The sequence below is a fragment of the Talpa occidentalis genome, unplaced genomic scaffold (genome assembly GCF_014898055.3).
Source record: "Talpa occidentalis isolate TD23 unplaced genomic scaffold, MPIMG_talOcc4v2.1 talOcc4.13, whole genome shotgun sequence".
NCBI lineage: Eukaryota > Metazoa > Chordata > Mammalia > Eulipotyphla > Talpidae > Talpa > Talpa occidentalis.
The window spans coordinates 44,492,808-44,515,362 of record NW_023601322.1 but is presented as its reverse complement, the minus strand read 5'-3'; positions in this window follow the sequence as shown (position 1 = coordinate 44,515,362).

The window sequence follows — 22,555 nt, the reverse complement described above, 5'->3', positions numbered from 1 at the left end:
TAAGCCTGCATTCTTTCTGGAGGCGCTAGAGGACGATCCATTTCCTTGCCTTTCTGAAGTTCTAGAGATTGGCTCCTGGTCCCTTCCTCCTTCGAAGCTAGCAGGGACTAGCTGAGTTCTCACATTACCATCTCTGGTATCTTCTGCCTCCCATTTCCACTTTTCAGAGTTCCTGTGATTATATTAGTCCAACCTAGCTAATCCAGGATGATCTTGCCACATTTTAAATTAGCTAATTAATAAGCTTAATTCTATCTACAGCCTTAATTCCCCTTTGTCATGTAATCTAGCGTCATCAGAGATTCTGAGCATTAACACTTGGGCATTTTTTATTTACTTATTTTATTATTGGGGTAACACTACTATTCTGCCTGCTGTTGCTATGAAAATTGTTCTACCTAAGCAAGAAATGACTCCTCAGTCCAGTCAAGTGAGTGCTAATTGCACTTAGTAATAGATTGCAACGTCACTTTGAGTTACCTGTTCCAAATTGTGTTAGCATTTTTTTAGTTCCCTACTGCTCTGGGACTTACTTGCTAGTATTCTTCTCTATTTGAAAACATTTCATCTTCAGAAGCCATTATTATACTCAAATTGGCTACTGACATATAGAAGACATTAGTTTTATGTACATTATTAAAAGTGTTGTATATGTTTGATAAGTGGGAATAATAATAGCAGCTAAATTCTTTCTCATTATTAATTCATTTAATTATCTTAACAATGTTATGAGATAGGTGCTTATCCTGGGATCAAAAACTGGATGGGAATATATTTTATCTCTGGCAATCATGATTCTATAACCTTTAAATGTAGCTCTGTCAAAAAAAAAAACTAACTAGCAAGTAATAACATTTTACTTTTTACTGATAATTATGGAATGAGTTGGTATGAAAATGTGTTCTGATATAATAATAACATCTAGTATTTGTGAATACATACAATGTGCCAACACTGTTCTATATTGCAGGATTTATCTCATTCCGTGCTGCTCACAAATCTATTAGGTTGATGGTAATAAACTCATTCACAAAAATGGGAACTGAGACACATTGAAGTGAAGTTGTCTAGAACCACACATCTATAGATTACTGATCCTAGCCCAGGAAGGCTGGGCATAAAATACTTGCTTATTGTCATCCTGATCATAAATTTGTGATATCTGAGAGGATTTTAAAATCTGTGTTTTTCTGAATCATGATCTATTTAACCAATGCCACTTCTGTTTTTGTTTCATCATAAGTCACTAAAAACTAACAATTATTCAGTTTAGTGCCACTTAGCACAAAACACATTTCTTTCTTTTTTTATTTTTTTTTTGGCCACTGATTCATTATAATGTAAGTACATTGTAAATGTTTAGTAATGATTTCTGGTAATAGATCCTCTTAGATATATAACAAAATATGATACACAAGGATTGCACAGGAAATACTTTATTAGTTAAAAAAATTAGAAGTGCCAAGTTCTAGCTCACATTTTTGCAGTTTGTTTTCTGACTGTATTCCGCTACCGTTGAAAAGCTTGAGTTTTAACTAAATGTAGAACTACATGGCTATTGATGTGTTATTTAGAGATGCAAAATATACATATTTTCTTACCTTTGACAAGAACAGGTATAGAAGAGAACATATAGAATCTTCAGGGCGTATTACAGAATCTTCATGTGGAAGGGATTTATTAAAGGGATTTAACATAATGCTCTAATATAGCCTCCCAATCATGAAATAAATTTATGTACCAGTCTTGGCACATTAAATGATAGTGAACAAACTTCTTTATCAGGCATTTTGCTCTAATATTAAACATATCTAGTTATTAGAAAGTTGTTCCATTATTTTTTTTTAAAGATTTATTTGTTTATTTTATACAAGAACCAGGGTACAGGGCAGATGCGCGGGAGGGTGAGAGGATTCACCAGGGACAGAGTAGGGAACAGAACAGGCAGACTGACGAAATACACTGCTGAGGGGAGCAGTGGGCGCAACAGGGGAGGTCTGCTGCGCCATGTGGAACCCTCTCTGGGTTGGCCAGGCGGAATCGAATAGGCGCTGCAGAGGCTGCGGACAGCTTCACAGTGCTGTGTTCAACTGCCTGTGCCACCAGGGGAGGCCCATGTTCCATTATTGACATGTGTCTTCTCTCACTTTTTCCTTCTTTCCATTTTAAATGACTTAGTACACTGCTTCACTGATTCACTCTTCATAGACAGTTAATATATATTTGTAACTGATGGAAGCTCATTCACCTTTTAACGCAATGAACATTCAGCTTTAACTCAACAAATGTCCATAGCCACTAGTAATTAGGTTATCAGGCTCTCTGCTTATCAGGTCACCTACTTCATGAAATAGAGAAATAGATGGATCATTTTAATTAATTATATACTATAAAGTATGTGCATGGTGATACAAGATCACAGAGAAGGGATTTAGTTGGAGCAAGGAGGTGGAAGAGAAGGAAGGTATCACAAAATATTTTTAAAAGCAAATAAATTTGAGGTGCACCTTCAAAATGAAGAGGAGTTAGATATCCCATGAGGAAGAAATAAGACAGTATTTGCCAAAGAGCACGACATAGGGACATGGAGTAGGGACAACAGAAGTAACCCTATAGTGCAGGAATAGAAAGGGGAGCACAGACCCGTGGGACTGTTGGAGATGATGATGCCAGGTCACTGAAGGCCATGAGTACTACATGTTTGCAGAAGTTGGGGATCAAGGGAAACATGGAGTTCAACTTGGATAGCTGTCCTGTTTTCTTTAAATCGGCTTCTTTTCAATCAAGGGAGCTGCTCCCTTACTTCCTTACCCCCCAACACATACTTTCAGTTCTGTTCCCATTGTAGGTATTCTCTGAACGTATTCTAAATATTAATGTACCACTTGAAATGGGTATCCAAAAACTCACTGAATAGTTTAATTATTTCCTAACAAAATCAGGGTGTAAAGAGACCTATATTTCTCCTTTGTGCACTCTAATTCCATTAACACAGTCTAGTTGAGTCACTTCTTGGTAAGCAATGGCATGCTGTTGATGCATGAAAGTATGTAGTCAATCAAAATGCTAGGTTTTTTTCAGATGGCCTGGTTTGTAGCCGAGACTTCTCAATCTTTTTTTTTTTTCTTGATATCTTTATTTTGTTTAACTGAGAACATTTCTTTGCAGTTTTTACTTTCTATCTAGTCCACTGTACCTTATCATTACTTCCCGATGAGATCATTGGAATTCAAAGTTTTTCCCTTGTGCAAGGACAAATTTTGGTTTTGTCCATTTCCCTACCTGATAAGTAGGAATTTGCATCTTGGGACAAAACAACATAGAAATAGGAACAAATATTGTTCTTAGAAGTTGATGCTCTATAAAGGCATGAGAAAGATTCTCACCTCCCATAATATTTACCCAGAAATACGAGGTTTAAGTAATAAAACCAATTTAATCATATGAGATTAACCAATTTAATCAAATCTGCATTTAATATGGTTATGTATAACAAGATAAATGGAAACCCATATCCCTGAAGAAATTATTTTCTGTTTTAAACAAAGGTGTGAGTGCTATTAAATATTTAGTCACAAAATAAATTTGTGTGAGATTACATACTTAGCATAATGTTTTTAAAATCAATCATCCTGAAATTGTATTTACTAGTTCCTTGATTTTCCAGATCAGGTCCTCTTTATTATATAAAATTGCTTTCCTCTTCAAATGAGTTCTTGTCCTTGATAGACTAGACTAGAATCTATAGAAAGTAACAGAGAATTTAAAGCACAAAATATAACAGTAAAAGATAACAATAGATTTAATGCAGAGAGCTGGTTCTGATGCGTAATAGATGTTTTGTATTTGGAAAAGCTGTTTTACTAACACTGTATCTTCTCTCGACAGGCACAATAAACCCTTTGAAAAAAAATCCACAATTCAGATGATTCTTCTTCTCTGTGTTATTATTTGAATTATCTATCAAAGGGCATTAATCTTGCTGCTCAATGCCAGGCATTGCATGATAATGATAGATAGGTGAACCCAATCTAATAAATTCCAAGGGGCTAATGAAATTTCATGGGACTTTGATTTATTTCTAGACGTCGCTCTCCTCCTCCTTCAAGAGTAATGCAGACCCAGACTCAGTTTCCCTGCTAAATATGTAATTTCAGTAAAAATTTCTAGATCAAAATCTTCTCTCCATCATTAAAAGGGAGAGTTGATGGACTTAATGAATAATTCCTTGCTCATTAATGTCTTCTGTACCTCAGAGTATCCAGTTTGCTTATAATTTAGGCACACATCTAATTTACTGTCTTCTAAATTATTTAAAAAGATATTCAAAGTGAATACAATAAAGGAAAATTTCCTTTGATTTGTTTCACTTTCTGTGTCCATATATCCTTGTCTCTCTTCTCTTTCATATCTCTGGTGGTTCCCTTCTTTCCCACCACTCTGTTTCTGCCTATTGTAGTTCCAACATAAACTCTTACAGCAATAGTTTGTTCTATGTCAAGGAGGGTAAATGAATGTGAGGAAGTCCAGAGCATTGTCTGAACCAAAAAACCTTGTGACTTGCACGTATATTTAATTAGTATATAGACACCCCCAACTTAGTGATGGTTTGACTTAGAAATTTTAACTTTACAGTGATATGAAAACAATATGCACTCAATACAAACCATACTTTAAATTTTGAATTTTATTCTTTTCCTGGGCCGATAGTACTTGTTCCATACTTTCTTGCGATGCTGGGCAGCAGCAGGGGTGACAGTTACCAGTTAGTCATGTGATCACAGGGTAAACAGTCAATACTGCACAGTATTTAATAAATTACATGAGATAGTCAACACTTCATTATAAAGTAGGCTTTGTTTTGGAAGTTTTTGACCACTGCTGTCTGATATAAGTGTTCTTAAGTTGTGAGATTTGTTAGGTTAGGTGAATTAAATACATTTTGAATTACAGTATTTTCAACTTACAGTGTCTTTATTGGGATTTAATCCCATTGTAAGTCATGGAAGATTTATATTCAGATGTGTGTCATTGCTTTAATGACTAATGAAATGTAAAACCACGTGCAGATGTTGCTGGATTTGCTTGGCATTATTCTTAACTTGAAAAACACCTATCAGATCAATGGTTCATGAGACTTGTGTTAGAAAATCAGAAAGAAGAAGGGTTAGATATCTCTACTTGGCACCCATTGTTCTTCATACAATATGATTTAAGATCACACGAAGACAAGAAAAAAAATACCCATGAAATTAGTGCATCCTTCTTTTATTTTCTTTCATTTGTGGTCATTTTCATTTTGGTAGATAACTAGGATAAGGGAGGAGAGAGTATAGCTATTATATAATACCTGTCAGGACGTGATTAAAATAAAATCAATAAATCTTAATTTTCTCCAAGTCAGTATAATTTGCTTGCCATGTATAATATTTCATATAGTTTCACTTTTTCTACTTTTGTATTTATATATTTTTTTATTTATGTATTTCTTCCCTTTGGATAGGAAAAGGTAAAAGTCATACTTGTTAAGCCTTATTGACTGTGGGAGAAGTAGAATATAAAATAGACTGTGAGCTCTGTCTCTTCCAGCAACCTCTCATTCAGACTTTACCTCTCAACGCCACTCTTTTCCGTCATTCTCCAGATTTCCCTGATTCACCATAGCTTACATCTCCAGCATTGCAATTTTCCTGCTATTCCCAAATAAACATATTTTGCTGATTTAAACAAACACACAATTGACTGACTGAATGAATGAATGAATGAAGTGAATCCAAATGAAATTATCTTGTCCTTCAAAAAAGGAAACTTTAGAAAGGATAATTTATCATCAGATGGTCTCTCGATTGATTATATTGAAAACGGAGCTTTTAATTTTGTTTACGTACATACTTGGCTTTTGAAAGGAATATTTTCCAGGATTACCCTTACCTACCCCTGAAATTTGGTTGATAACGTGGATTGAATGAGTCCTATACTTCTCAAAGCAAAAGGAGCCTAACTTTTTGCTAACAGAATGTGACATCATTTTTTTTTAAACATGTAATTCCTGTCACAATCTATAAAATTACTTAATAAACAGAAAATGAAGTGGCCAATTTATTATTTATAGCAACTCCCTTTCATGATGACAATCATATTGATTCTAAGGATTTCTCCTTGCTGGATTAGTTTATCTTTTGGAGAGTAGAAAGGTAGCAGGTATTCAGTAACAAAAATTCTGAAAGTAATTAATCCTGGGAGAGTAATAGAGCTTTGAATCTTAAGAAGAATTTATGGAACATTCTGGGAGACAGTTTGTTGAAAGAAGGGTATGTTTAGATTGATAGATTTCTTTGCTGAATATGGTTTTAAAATGTTTTTGCTGGGCCTCCCCTGGTGGCGCAGCGGTTGAGCACTGGGCTGCGAGGCTGCCCGCAGCCTCTGCAGCGTGGGTTCGTTCCCCGGTGGCCGGCGAGGGTCCCACCAAAAAATAAATTAATTAATTAAATTAAATGTTTTTGCTATCAATTCAAAAATATAAAAATTGCATATTAACTCACAACAATTTAGCCAGAATGCTGTTAAGCAAGGGGGCACATACTTTAATGTATATTATAAACCCCAAATTGTAGATTGAACAATTTAACAAGTAGGGAGCAGGCTGTTTTCCCTGCAGACCTCAAGGGCTTTTTCTGAGCGTTCTTGTCTAGCTCCTAAATCTGACAAAGATCCACCTTGCCATGTTGGTGCTTTAGGCATCTTACATACCATTTTCACTTTTTGCTCAATATTTCTTTCACTTCCTTGTTATGGTTCAAAATGCCTTTCTACTAACCCTGGCCATCCAGCGTCCCACACTTTCAAGGACTTCAAAGTGTAAGAACAAGTAGTGTCTTTACTTTGCTTTCTACAGTCTTCTCGCCCCTCTTCAAGTGAGAATACATACAGACACATTAGAGTCCTTGGTAATGTGTTATTTTAGCTCTTTCTCTCAACCAGAATCCCTGCCAGCCTCATATTGTGGAAACTTTGACAGCATTCTTCAATTTGCTCTGCACTTGGGAAACGACCCAAAAATTTCATTCTTATTTCTCTCTGGCTGTCTTTTCCTTCCTCGTGTTCATGTCACATTTCCTTGTGTCCTCGGGCTATTAAGGGAGCCTTGTATTAATGAGTAAGAATAGTCCAATTGTTGTGCAGAACATTCTACTTTTCAAAAGGATCCATTTTCAATGATTTATATAGTTTAGCTACCTAAAGCTCTCACAAAGAGAGGAAAGGTTACAATATTAGTATAATCTACAACATTTTTGCAATGTTTTTGGCATGAAAATAGTAACAGTAAAATAAAAACCATGGTTAATCAGGATGTATGTAGTATACACACACACACACACATTTTCCCCTTAAGGATTACGTCTGAGAAAATTTTACAAAACATATTAGAGTAAATTAAATTCCTTTTAAGTAGCAGAACTAGTGTACAGAGGTATGACTTTGATTACTAGTATTTCTTTTGACTAAGTGTTGCCACAGGGCTGGCTAGAATACTGAGTGAATCAAATGATTTGTTTGCAGTAATGCAGAGAGTCAATAATTCGACTTGAATTAGCATCCACATACTTGCTTGCTGCCTTGGTGTTCACAGCTCTCTATGCTTCCCCCAGTCCAGGAAAACTCAAATAAAGCTGGGTGGGGTTGCAGTAAAAGCTCATCTTCAATACTATTGGTAAAGAAGCCAAAAAAGAATTATTAATACCAAATTTTCTTAGAATTAGTTGAAATTATCTAGATAAAACTCTCGTATTTTACATTAAACATGGTTGCCTTTGGTTTTTTTGTGAAAAAATTAAAGACAATTATATTTAGTTTATTTTGAAAATAACTTGATTTCCCAGCTCTTGTATACATTAATAAATAAATTTTTCAAAATGGAAAAGAGTATAGATTAAAAAAAAGAGTATAGATTGAAAATGAAAATGGAGTCAGAAGGGGAAAGACAAATACCAGATGATTTCTCTTGTGTGGGGTATGTAAAAAACAAAGGAAAGGAACTGACCAAAAAAAAAAAAAGCCTCTTTCAATCTAACTGCAGAACTCAGGCCACCAGAAGGGGAGGATGAGGATTAAAACAAAGATGGTAGAGTACCGTGGCCCAGCATGGAGGATTACTTGTGGGCACCTGTGATAACCTACCTTTAGAGAGGTATGAACCTGTACCTCTAAAACATACAGTGCTATCCCCTGTTTTGTCTAATAGAAATATGATATAATTTAAAAATACCGGGAGAAAAAATATAGTCCAATAATAGAAAATATTAAAAATATGAAAATAATAGATAAAAGAAAATATAACTAAAGTCAATTTGAAAAAAGATCAGAACAAAGCCTGAGCTAAAACTCAATTTTCTTGGCAAGATGATGAGAAGGCTATATTCTGCTAGATGAAGACATGAATTAAGAGTTCAGAAATCTGCAGTTTAGGACTAATGAAAACCAGCTATCCTATCCATTTGTCAACTCCCTAGTTTCCACCTCCACTTCCCAAACAGGCTCAGTAAATCGTAGCCAAAGGCAGTAAGAGGATAAATGGACTTGAATGTGTGCTCTGTCCCATAATGCAGTATGTCCCTGTGTAGGAGTCTTACTTCAACATCCCTGAAACTACTACATTGGTTCTCTCTGTGCTCCAGCATCTCTTCTCTGCTTTGACCAGGTTTGTCGATTCTTCCCTGGTGTCCTCATTCTGTCCCTTTGTTTTTGGATTCCCCCTTCTCTTTGAAGGATCTACACATCTTCCTAGATTTTGTTCTTTCAGAAGCTATTCTACCCCTTGCAGATTTTAGCACATGACCACAAATGATTTTTATTCATAGTTTTGTATGTTAATGTTTCTTATGCAGATCAGCTATTTCAGGTCATGTCTTATTTGTATTTGTACCATTGTCAGAATCAAGGGCCACTGCTAAGCAATCATTAATTCAATATGTTTTTGAAACTAGGAAACAGCCAGGTAGGAAGAAACTGTTTTCACTTCAGTCTTTCCCCAATTTTCATAAACTGAGACAGGCAAATATATGCATATTTATATGAAAATGCTAAAATATTTATGCTTTCTTGTTTATTGACCTCAGAATGTAGTCTCATTGTCTGTCTTGTGTTTGAAAACTTGATTTTAGATTCTGGATCTGCTCCCACATGCAGGACAAGTTTATTAGAGATAAGAGTGATATCTTAGATGAGTCATGATTGAGCCTAGTAGGAGCCAATAATAGACCTGACCTAATTAGCAGAGTTAAGAATGTCAGAATTAAGCTGTCAATTTTCTTTTATCAAGTTGGGTGACCATGGGTATTTCCTTTCTCTGGGTATGAGTGTCCTCAACTTCAAGGCATTTTGGATCAGTTCACCTGAAATCACCTCGCAGTTCCAAAGTTTTGGGTTTTATGTAATTGTTGATACCTGGGAGTCATCGACATAAGTACCTCTTTATACAAAATAGGTTATCTATGGATAATGGTAATTAGAACAATCATTTCTATGAATTAATATTCAAAATTCTAGGCTTTGAGGGGAATGTAATTAACAGGGAATCATTTGTCATGAGTTAGCCTTTTCTCTATCAACTATCCCCTGCCTTATACTGCACAACCTGGGCACAATAAATATGTGTTGACCTTCAAAGTTTTTATACATCTTGGTGTGTCTGGAGAGGCAAAGAAGAAGGGAGGATAAAATATGAGATGTTATCTACCAAAGACTTTTTTTTGTCTTCTGTAGCATAAGAACTTTGGAAAGAGAATAGAGGAAAGGGAGGCAGACACAGATGGGAAACAGAGTGTCTTCCAGTCCTGAGAGGTGAATGTGAAAAAAGGTAGAAAATATATAAGGTACTTTATAAATGGAGGGGATTGCCAGAATTTAGTAAATTCCAAAGGAATTTAGACTTGTCTTTAACAAAATCTACCTGGAGTTGGGTAGCTATATATGCTTATTCTAGTACAAATATCTAAGTTAGCCTAAATTATCGTCCCCTTATAAGCAGGGAAAATATCTTTAGATAATAATAGTTCTAAGAAATATCCCTGTTTTACTTCAGAATATCATTTTCCTTTTCTCACTGAAAGTGATCTTTGGGGTGAATTATACTGCTTATTCTTTTTTTACCCTTCCTAACATCCAGAAGTAGGTTTGTTAGGGCTGATGCATAGCATTGGAGTTGATTGGCCACAAAATCCTACTGCATATACCGTAATGTATTTCTTAGGAATTTTCCTTTACGTGAGTTTACTGAGTTAATGAATGGTTCTTTGCTACTTTCCCAGAAGCAGAGCAGGTTGGTGTGTATGCTGATATATAACTCTATATAGTATATACTGCAGTAATTGCCTGCATTCATCCTCTCCTGGGGACTTCAAATGCCAGCCACTGGCAGTAGGCCTGTTGATAAAAATCTTTAACTACTGTGGTACTTTGAATCTGAAGATCAATCTCCAGGTACCCTGAAAGCATTCAGCTTCAAAAATTCTTGAAAGTAAGAAAAATGTGACTTTGTTGAAGGGAAAAAGGCGGTTCATGATTAGTGGCACAACCATTGTGATATGTGAATTGGTTTCTGATGTTCAGCTCTGCGGCGATAAATAACACTGACATCTGGGGCAATGTTCTCTTGTCTCATCATCAGCAAATGCTTTATCTTCAGTGGCTGCATTTGAATTCTGCAGAAACTGTTATTCTTGAATTTGAAGGTAAACCTACATGCTTTATCTTGCTTTTCCTTTCTTAGCTATTCGTTTAAAGGGAAAGCACAAACATTTAAAAAGTCTGCTGCAGTAAGGGAATAATGACTGCGCTCTTATGTAAAACAGAGGAGTCTAGAATACAGTGCTTCATGGGAATATTGGTGAATTTTCATCGAGTTTTTTTTTTTTTCTGACTTTTCTGTAAGTGAGCACAAAGTTCATTTTCAGTGACTACAATGAAGCCATTGCCAACCTCAACTTCACATACTTTTCCCAGACCCCCTCATAGATTCCAAAAGGGGTTTCAATAGAAGAAATATATCCCCCCCAATTTTTCTGTGTGTTGAGCTCCCATTTGAAGTGCTCTAAATGAATAGGTATCATTTGTACATTCACAATCTCAGAATGACAAATATGAGGCAAAATAGAAATGACATCAGCTTAAGTTTCCACAGGGTACCTTTGCCTCTGTCCCCCATGAATGCATTATTTCTTTAGTGACAGAAATGCACTTCCTGAAGGTCACTCATAGCTTGAGACAAATCAGCACAACTCTGTGTAGGGACATGCTCTTTCCAGTTCCAGGTGCTCGATACTTAGTAAGCTGTGTAGTCCAGAACTCTCTTGGCTCCTCTCTAGGTTTCAAAGAGAACCAAAGTAGTTCCTGGGGCAGTAAAATGCTCAGTCCATGTGTTACCCACTCCTCTGTCAACACTGCCAAAATAAATGTGAGTGCTTGGGAAAAGGAGCAATAGAGATGATGAATGGTTTAGAAATAAATAAGAAAGCTTGAGGTTTTTGTCCTAGAAACATATTGACTGGAAGTTAAACCAATATACTGTCTCCTGCAACAGTAGCTTCTCATACGTGTCCAGGATTCTCAAGCAAAGCTCAGTGGAGTTGGATGGGGATGTCCCTCATATTTTCTTTAGAGAAACTCAGCTTCTCTCAGTTTAATATAGGTTTCTGTGTACTTTGCTTGAACCAGAGGTTGTGAGGCCAGCAAATATTTTTATTTTTTTTTATTTTTTGCATGAAACATTCTAGAAATTTAATTATGGTTTTTAATGTTCCAGAAAATTGGACTATAAAGTTAGCACCTTCACTGGATTTGTACCTGCTAGAAAAATGGAAATTTATCTAGACTTGTATATGTGAATCTTCCCTCTTCTTTTTTTTATTAAATATTTTATTTTATATAATTCTTACATCTTTTTTCCTCTTTGCACAATGTATGCTTTTCATTTGCACTTCCCCCCTTATTTTGACTGTAGTCTTTCCTTTCCCCGCCACTCTCCCCGCCCCCCCCCCAGTGTGTCTCTGGTTTATAGTTACTTGTTGTTTTGATTTTTACTTTGTATTGATTAGTCTTTTTCCTGGTCTCTTATTTAGGTTTTCAAAATTCCTGCTATGAGTGAGACCATCCGGTATTTTTCTTTTTCTTTCTGGCTTATTTCGCTGAGCATGATCCCTTCTAGCTGCAAACTGCATGTGATCCCATGATCCCATGTTGCTGCAAACTGCATGTGTTTATCTTTTTTGATTGCTGAGTAATATTCCAATGTGTATATGTACCACATCTTCTTGATCCAGTCATCTATTTTTGGGCATTTGGGTTGTTTTCATAGCTTAGCTGTTGTAAATAGTGCTAGCAAATATTTTTAAATCCTATTTTATTTCTAAAAGAAAAAGCATATGAGGCAAACAGTTATGCTCTTCTCATTGGATTTTAAATGAAGCAAAGTGTTCATGGGTAGCTGCTTACTCATCTGTCATAAGAGTTGAATACTTAGTCTTTTTCATCTCTAAGAAAATACTGTAATTCTCCAGAGAGACTGCAGTGGGGTGGATTGTCTCTCACTTTGATTACTAAGAAAAATAATGGGGGCAAAGTTAGGACTCCTGGTCCAGCTCTGCTTGGCTGTGAATTACTGCCCTCCCTTCTTGCTTGGTGCTCTCATCTGTCAAGGTCAAGGTCTTGGACTAAATGAGCTTGACAGATCCTTCAGCTTTAAAAGTTATATGATCCTACATCTAGAAACTTTCTTAAGAGATAAACAATTAGTAGCATTTATGTATATGAGGATTTTATTTTATTTTTTTAAGATTTATTTATTTATACAAGCATTGGGAACAGTCAGAAGCACGGGAGGGTGAGAGAATTCACCAGAGCCAGAGCGGGGAGCAGAGCAGGCAGAAGGACCGAAGTACACTGCTGAGGGGAGCAGCGGGCGGCAGGAGAGGTCTGCGTGCCATGTGGGACCCTCCTCTGGTGGCCGGGGAGCAGCCGGGGATCGAACTGGCGCTGCAGAGGCTGCGGGCAGCTTCGCAACCCAGCACTCAACCGCTGCGCCACCGGGGAGGCCCTGTATATGAGGATTTTAAAGAGAAATATAAACACTCCTCTTTCTCCCTTGCTTTCCCCTTGCCTCACACATACATATACATACAATGTCAAATCAAATGTATTTTTCTGGAGGCCTCTTAGAATCCCTTTCATGTCACTGTTTTTAGAAAGTATTCAATGCTCCAACACTACAGTTTAACTATTTCCTGGGGTAATATAGATTTTACTTGTACAAATTCTACTTAGGTTTTCGTGACTATTCAACAAGACAATAGGTGGGGGGGCGTTATGTGTGTCTGTGTTTTATTTTGGTTGTGTGTGTGTGTTTTAGTATTGAATACATTGAATGTAATTGCTGGCTCAAGTTACATGAATGTATTCTTCCTACATCCATACTTCATAGTTTTATTGCCTTTATTCAGAATTAGGTTGGGTGTTTGCTTTGGCAGCACGTGTATTAAAATCAAAATTATGATGAACAATGATGTAAAAAATAAAAAAGATAAAAATGAGTTAAAAAGTCAGAATTATGTGGGTCTGCTTTAAAAAAATTATTTCAGAAATCAAATGTTAGATAAGTCTTGTTTGCTAGTTCAGCTCCAAATAGAGAGTCTATGTGATGAAAGTGACACTGTGTCACTCTACTTCATCCAACAGGTACAGAGACTCAGCTCTTCAACTCATTTAAAGAGAATTTTCTCCATAAAAATCCTGCTGAGGCATGTTGATGGTGTGTACAAGAAGGTGCAAAACCACTAAATATGGACATAAAAGTACAAGAACAAATGTTCCTGAGTTGAAAAAATAATTAGTCCCTCAATCATCAAATTAAACATGAAATATAAAACAGTAGCAAAATACTGTTGAATGGTGATCTTCAAAATTATTGGCAACAGGACTTTCTCAGGTACAGAGAAACAGTGTGACGCTGCACCTCACAGGTTTATTTTTTGTTCCTCCTGTTAACTATTCAAGTAGGTGAGAGCTATGCGTGTTATACCTAATAGCAGAAGTGAGCTCACCACAGATTATAAATACCAAGATTAGTGTAGTGATAACTTCTCCCACCTAAATATTTTACCCTCTTAGATAACAAAGCCTCCTGTTTCTTCCAAAGGATACCATCCCTTTTGAAGCTATTACTTCCAAGGAGAAAGAAAGTGGTCTGGAGTAGGAAGGAAAAGAGTGGCTTTCCCCAGGTTCTGCTGCTGCCCTCAGTGACATTCCAGCATTTAATAGATATAAAGTGTGATGTGCTTGGTACAATCTAAACAGTTTTCTCTATAAGGAGGCACAGAGAGGTAAAATTACTTGCCATACACATAGGGCTGAAGAACATGAATTTAGTGACTACTGGATGTAACTGTGGGAAATGGAATAGAAGAATGGAAATAAGGAAAGTTTAAAAATGGCCTACAGAGATGGGGTTATTAAAAATTGAAAAACAAACACAAAAATCAATCATTATGGAATGAGTGCTGTAGGTTAGGTCTCTCCAAAAACCTTCAGACAAGCTTTTTCCAAGACGTGCTGTGCAGTTTTTTTTTTCCAATGCTTGTCACCTTGGTGTAATGAGCTTAGGTCAAAGTTCTGCAGGTCTTGAGAGAAACTGTTACCATTTTCTTGAAGAATGAAGATTACTCAGATTTAAGGTAATTTCCAGAAATAACCTCTTTATTGGCGAGACCTAACTTAGAGCAAGGCAAACATCTGAAAGTAAGGGTCATATGGAATCATCTTCTCTTCATCACATGAGAACCCCTCTTTTCTCTTTGATTCCCAGACACCTACCTCATTACTTAGCACAAGATGAAATCCTCTATTTGCGCATTTACCCTAGAATTTATGCTCATGTAAATTCTCCATGCATAGGTAATTTAGTTTAATCTTTTTCTCCTACTAATGTGTCAAATGTTAATTTGTTCTGTCAGCCCCGAAGAACCCAGAGCAGTGGGGGAGTTTTTCCTGTGCCCCCACACTGCTCTACTTATGCAGGGTAAACGTGTCACCTAACTCCTCTGAATCAGCATATCTAGAACCAATATTCACCATTCTAACATCTGACCACATCATGCCACTAACTTGATAGACTTATTAGTACTCCCAAGTAACTAGATGCACAGTTGGTCCTTTTTATGTATAATCTCTTTTCCTTACTTTATAAAATGAAATTTCATTGGTTATTCATTCATTTATCCAAAATAAAAAAAAATACATGCTTATACTCTGTTGTGTTCATTGTAAATACTGTGTGAATGAGAAGGCAAAGACTTGTGCTCATTGCCATGTACATTACAGAGAGTATAAAACAATGACCAGGATAGAATATTTTTGGTTGGCAATTTTTATCTAGGAGTATTTTGAATATGACACTCCAATCTCTTCTTGCCCATAGTGTTTCTTCAGAGAAGTCTAATGTTAATCTAATCAGGGTTCCTTCACAGGTTATCTGTTTCTTCATCCTTTCAGCTTCATTATTTTTTTCTTTGCCTGGGATTCTTGGAAGATTTACTAGGACTTGTTTTATTTAGGTGACTTGGTGTTCTTTTAGCTTCCCGTATTTGTATGTTAAGGTCCTACTTCAAGTTTGGGAAGTTTCCTTCCAATATTTAAAAAAAAAAATTTTTTTCAGTTCTCTTCTTTCTTATTTTTCTTGGATGCCCATGATTCTTATCTATCCTTCCATCATGGTGTCAGATAATTCTCAAAGTATAACCTTCAATCTTTTGTCATTTGTATCTCTCTTTTTCTATTTTTGTCGTTTGTATCTCACTGATTTGTTCTTCTATTTGATTGATCCTATTTCCTTGGCTTTCTGCAGAATTTTCATCTCAATTACTCTTCTATCTTTTGTATTTCTATTATTTTCTTATTTAGAGTTTCACTTTTGATCTTACATTAATTGGTTGTGATTCTCATAGTACTCATTTGCTTTTCTGAGCTTTCATGCATATTTCTAAACAGTTTTTCTGAGAAAAACCTTCTCAGACAAACAGAATCTTAGGGTGTTTGCAACCACTAACCTCCCCCACCCTGAAATATTTAGAGGAGCTTTAATATTTAAACCAAAGACAGGAATAAGCACAAAGAACTGAAAAGCAATTAAATAGAATCACAAAAATAAGGCAAAATGGCATGACCAAAGTCAGTTTTGTTAATAGACACATTATATGATATTGTGTGAAGGGCAATGGAAAAAAATAAAGCAGGGATGTAAGTGGAGTTTATAGGCACAAAGTTGCAATTTCCAATGAGGAAGTGAGGAAAAAACCTTCACTGTGTGGGTCACATTTGTGTAAACAGGGGAAGGAGGCGCATATGTGATCCAGACAACCAGAAAACACCCTTGGGATGGGAGATGCCAGGCAAATTCGAGGAATTTCCTTTGACCAGTGTTTGATGGAGAAAGCTGAGGGCAGAGGGGTATAGACATCATGCAGGACCTGAGTTCAATGTGATTCTGATGGAGAAAGGAAGCAACATGCGAGGTTTTGAGAAAGAAGTGACAAAATTTAAGAGGATCTCTCTGGCTGGGTGTTTAGAATAAACTGAAAGGGTAAAATTAGGAAGTCAATTTTAACTTGAGTAGAATAGCTCTTGGTGGCGATGATGACAAGCAGTTTGATAGCTGAGACTAGAGTTCAGGGGAGCTTTCCATTGATATTTTAAGCTTTCCTTTTCCTCCACTCATTGTAACATGTCTACATAGCTCTCCTCTTCCCCTCTGAATAATTACACAGATTCTGCAATTTCTGTAAGAAAATGATATGAAAAGCAGTTAATTAAAGAGCCATTTGTGAGCCTGATTTGCAGAAAAATAATAGAGGGGTAAAAATAATGTTTTACTTCAGGGTAAAATAAATCCTTATGCAGTAAAATCTTCACAAATGTTGCAGACCCCGAGGAGTAACTATCCTTAAGGAATTATAAATATGATTAGGGCTCCAGGAAGGTGTTCCTCATTTCACCGTGAAGGTCATTGTTAATTGTTTCCTTTGAGTTTTAAAGTCAACATTGATGCTAACTTCTCAGTTGTTTTTTTCCTGCTAAGTTAATTAATAAGGCTATTTAGGAACCCTGGGACAGGCTTGTAGAGAGGCATCATGAGCTAGTTCCTGGGTGAAGGCCATGGAATGGGAATGCCCGGCTACTGCCCTTGCAGGGGACTTTGATCAAAATCACCAAGTTGTGTTCATGTCTCCATCCCCTGGCTCTGTGTTAATATTCCAGGGTATTAACAGTTTCCTAAATAGTTTCCTAAAATAAATAAAGTAGTTTTGCTATGTTTGTCATTGGCATATTAAATTTGACTCTCAGCATATACCAAATTTATGAGTAAAAATGATTTATTATATGTAAAAACAAAAGTAAGAACTTAAGTTAGACTCCAGTATGCATCATTTAGTTATTTTGGAAGAGACAAGATCCTCTCGATAGCATCATCTTGATCTCTTGATCCTTTGCTGTGAAAAATACATGCGGTGACACTTCTAAGGATGCATGTCATGGTAATAGAGCATACAAACAAGGCACTATTTACTCCATATCTTACTAACTAGGTAAACTTGACCACGGTTCTTTTATTTTCAGTTTTCTGGAGCAACAATTGATATACACGTCTGTATAAATTTAAGGAACGTGGTCACTTCATTCACACATGCTGTAGAAACTTTATCACAACAGGCCTAGTAAACATCCATCATCTCATATAAATACAATAAACAAAAGAAAAATATATTCTTGTGATGAGAACTCTCAGCACCTACTCTCTTAATGACTTGACCAAGTGTCTTAACTTCTGTGTATTTCACTTTCCGCTCCTCAAAAATGTGTCTGAGACTATTATGTTTCTTTTAGCCGGTAGTTAAGAAGACTGAGTGATTTATTCCATAAACAATGCTTATAAAGCCAAACTCAAGGATGCCCTCAGTGGTGATTTACAGCAACCCTCTACTCTTACCGCCAGTAGTAATACAATGTCACTGCTATGCTCCTCTTCCTTTCCTCCCCGCACCTACTATTGCTATTCTCGGTGAAATTATAAACACAATCTAAGCTTCTAAGGGGCTACCAGAATCCCAATACTTTATTTTAGAATAAGAGACATTATCATATTGGGCTTCACAAATATAAGATATTATAGTGAAAGAATTGGGGTCTCTCCCTTTTCTTTTTCTGAATGAAGAGATAAAGGTAAAATGAGTTAACAAATGTCACTGGGAATTGAGAAGAAACCTAATTGGAACTTGCTCATTACAAATCAGTGAACTAGCATTTGATGCTTGTAATCCAAATTTTTAAATAATGTTTGTTGATTATCTTCCTCTTTCTCATCCTGTGATAAACTAGAAAAATCTTGCTTTCTCTTCTAAACCATTGACCTTGGGGCTGAAGTTCTGATAAGCACAGAGGAGAAGTGCTGAGGACAAAGAGAATGAGTGGGGATTCACACTGGACTGGGAAGATCCCCGGCTGCTCCCTGGAACTAGGGGTGGTGGCTTGTTTATTCTCTGCTGAGGTCTTAGTACCCAAAAGTGACTAACGCATAGTGAGCATACAGTGAGGAAAATGGGGCTTAGAAGTTCTGGCAATATCCTGATGTTACTTTAACATTTCATTGACTGATATGCCCTTAATCTTATGAAACATAGCTCACTGTAAAACCATTTTTTTTCAAAAGCAACCATGACCCCCAAAACAGACTTTGGTAATAAAGACATCGCAGAACAGTGATTAACATAAGAAAAGGTTCAAAGAGTTTAAAATAATTAATCTACACTAAATTGAGTATCTATTCTATGGAGTTAGCTGCATATATACAAATGCTAGCGATATAATTAGTTTGTAATTTTCTTTTACTGCCAGATAGTCCAAAACTGTTGCATCCAAAACAATTATACATAAATACTTTGTCCTAGAAATTCTGAATAATATTTGTTTGGTTTGCTTGAAATAATACCAATTGTGGCTTTTTTAAATCAGGAAGTGAAGAAAATTATTAGAACATTCCCTTAGTATCTTTGTTAAGAACTTCATAAAACCTAACTATGGGTTATTACATTTTATAATTCTAATATGTTTTGTTCCTTCTGGGAAATATCTGATAAATGTCCATACACATGCATGCGTGCATTCACACTCTTCAATAACAACTCATAAACTCTTGAATAATAAAACAAAGATATTTGGAAAGGATTTCTTTCTCATCAGCAAGTGGTGTTAAAATCGGAGGGTTATCTTTTTATCTATTTTTTTAATATTTATTTTGTAAAAGTACTGGGGTATAGACCAGAGGTGTGTTGGAGGAGGTGAGGGGAATCACCAGAGACAAAGTAGGGAACAGAACAGGTGGATTTTGGGGCCTCCCTCGTGGCACAGGGGTTAAAGTTAGCACTATCAAGCTATTGCCAGCCACTGAAGCATGAGTTTGATCCCCAGGCACCAGGGAGCAACCCACATGGCACAGCAGACCTCTCCTGCCTCACCCTCTGCTCCCCTCAGCAGTGTATTTCAGTCAGTCTGCCTGTTCTGCTCCCCACTCTGTCTCTGGTGAATCCTCTCACCCCCCACACCTCTGGCTTGCTCCCCAGTTCTTGTATGCATAAATAAATAAATCTTTAAAAAAAAAAAAAAAGAAGAGGTGGATTTACTGAAATATACTGCTGAGGGGAACAGTCGCCAGACAGAGGTCTGCTGCATCATGTGGGTCAGCTCCCTGGCTAGGGATTGAACTCAGGCCATAAGGGTGATACCATTGAGACTTAACCCCTAAGCCAACAGGGAGGCCCAAAATTAGAGGGGTTTAGTGGTAATGTTTGAATATGTATTTACAGCACTGAAGTTGTATTAGATTTTCCCACCCATGAGGATGACTTAATGTAATAGAGCCTTGCATATGAAGAGCTGAGCCCTGCACCCAGCCTCTCTGCTTTCTTTTCAGCATGTAGGTGTGATCATGTTAGGTGAATAAAAGCTCATGTTTGCATTTCATTGATATAAATGCTCTTCAGCTCTGTAAAAATGGCAGAAAAATCAAATCTTACTTAAAAAAGCAGCCTAGTGCTGCTTGGCAAAGTGATACTGGCCAAGCACTGCTGATGCATCATCATTTCCTGCTGTAAGGTCAATGAATTGCCCTGGGACTCAGTGTATTATCTCTGAGCTGCTGTTGTCTGGAGCTTGCTGCTCATTTTAAAATCTAGGCCTAAATCTTATAAAGAAAAATAGCGTTTGCTAGGATTAAGACTTAAAAGATTGGGACCTCCCCGTTGGCGCAGCAGTTGAGCGCTGGGGTGCGAAGCTGCCTGCGGCCTCTGCGGGTGCCAGTTTGATCCCGGCTGCTCCCCAGCCACCACCGGAGGAGGGTCCCACATGGCGCGCAGACCTGTCCTGCCGCCCGCTGCTCCCCTCAGCAGTGTACTTTGGTCCTTCTGTCTGCTCTGCTCCTGGCTCTGGCCCTGGTGAATTCTCTCACCCTACCGCGCTTCTGACTGTACCCAGAGCTTGTATAAATAAATAAATAAATCTTAAAAAAAAAAAAGACTTAAAAGATTGGAGTGTTTGTTTTATTGCATTAAAAAAAAAAAACTATAGCAATAAAGCTGCTAAAACAGGAAGCTTTGCTTTTTTCTGAAATCTCTTACTTCACTAAAGAAATGTGCTGGAAAATGTTGTAACATAAGCTTCCAACACAGAACATATGTTTTTTTTTTTGTGTGTGGTTTTCAGGCCATGTTTGTGACTCATTACAATGTATGTATTCATAATGTGGTGGACAAAGACTGTGCATAAGATCACCAACAGCAGTTACTATACTTGCAATAAGAGTAAAGATGAACTGAATGTTTATTGAATTTTACAAATCATTTTGAAAATATATTACTGGAAACTTGAATTATAAGATAGTGCTACCAATACAGTTTAATATCACAGTGTAGTTGGTTAAGACCCAGTCCCGTACACTGGATTGCAGCAGGTACTGTTTGACATGCAGGTAGCTGGGACACATGTAAGTCCTGTGAACTAAAAGCTATTTCATCCTATATTCTTTAGCATCTTAATATCCTTGTGATGTTGATAGCGATACGGTCTTCCTATTTTATCATGGAAAGAAAATTATACACAGATCAAGTAACTTATCTGTAGCCACTTAAACATTTTCACTTGGGAAGGAGAAAACCTTTGATGTTGAATCATCAAAGAATGATCAGCAATACACACTTTATTGTCATGGCCTTTTTTTCCTATCCGTAACTTCGTGACTCATATTTATGAATTACTGTTACATCTAAAGCTGCATTTACTCAAAATATGTACCACATGAGTTGCTACAAGGGCATATTCAGTAAATTATATAAATTAGCTTGTTTTCATCATCAAGAGATGAATTTAATGTTATGGTGATGTGAAAAGTCTAAAAAAGTATCTCAGAAATCTAGAAAAAAATATTATTTTAAAGGCATATTTTTCATTGGAAAACAGTTGTTTAATTATGAAGAATTGTGGCATTAATCCGATCACTGTATACTTATCTTAAATATCTTCTACAGAGGGCTTGGAAAAAGAAGCAGGACCTGTTAGCTCAGACTTCCTGCTGGCACTCTTACCTTTCAAACTATAGTCCTCATAGAAGGGACTGTGTATTAGATAATATTTTTATATCAAAACGACAATTTTGGATGTACTTAAGATTTTGTAATTATGTTAGAAAATGTCTTTCTTCTTAAGATATTCATGCTGAAGTATTTAGGGGTAAAATGTCTTGATGTCCACATTTTAATTTCAATTGATATAGCAAAAAAAATTTTTTAAAAAAGAGCAAGAATGAGCAAAATAATAACCAGTGATGAAATTAGATAACAAGCACAGGTCTTTCCTGTATTATCATGGGCTTGGTAGTGAAATCTCAAACCTACTGTCATGCACTGTAAAATGACCATGAATTAGCTCTTGATATAAGGAGATCATTGATAATGGATTTCTCTTCCCATGGAGATGTTTGCTTTTCATGATGCCCCAAGAATGAAGAACCTTGGGAGGACCTAGTGACATGGTCTCTGAAGGAAAACTGAAGAGAATACTGTCTTAATTCTCTGCCCATCTGTTGTCAGTCAGCCATCACATACCTGAGAGATGACAGCAATGCTCCTTGTCACTTTTGTCAGTGGTCCTTAATGAGTGCTTACTATGTGCCAGGTACAGTATGCATGGATACCTCCTGTGAGAAAGAACCATTGCTATATCTGTTTTACGGGCAGGAAAATTAAAACTTAGAAAGATTTTAAGTAACATGTTTGCAAAATGCAGTGTTTTTTAAATTAATTTTTAAATGAAGTAACACTTCCTTATATTCTTGTTAATTTTTTGACAATACAGGATCTCTTCCCTCCCACCGTAGCTCTCCCACCACCAAAGCACCCATAGTCTTCCACCATAGTCCATTGAGAAACACAATTTTTTTAATTTTTGTTTTAATGTTTATTAA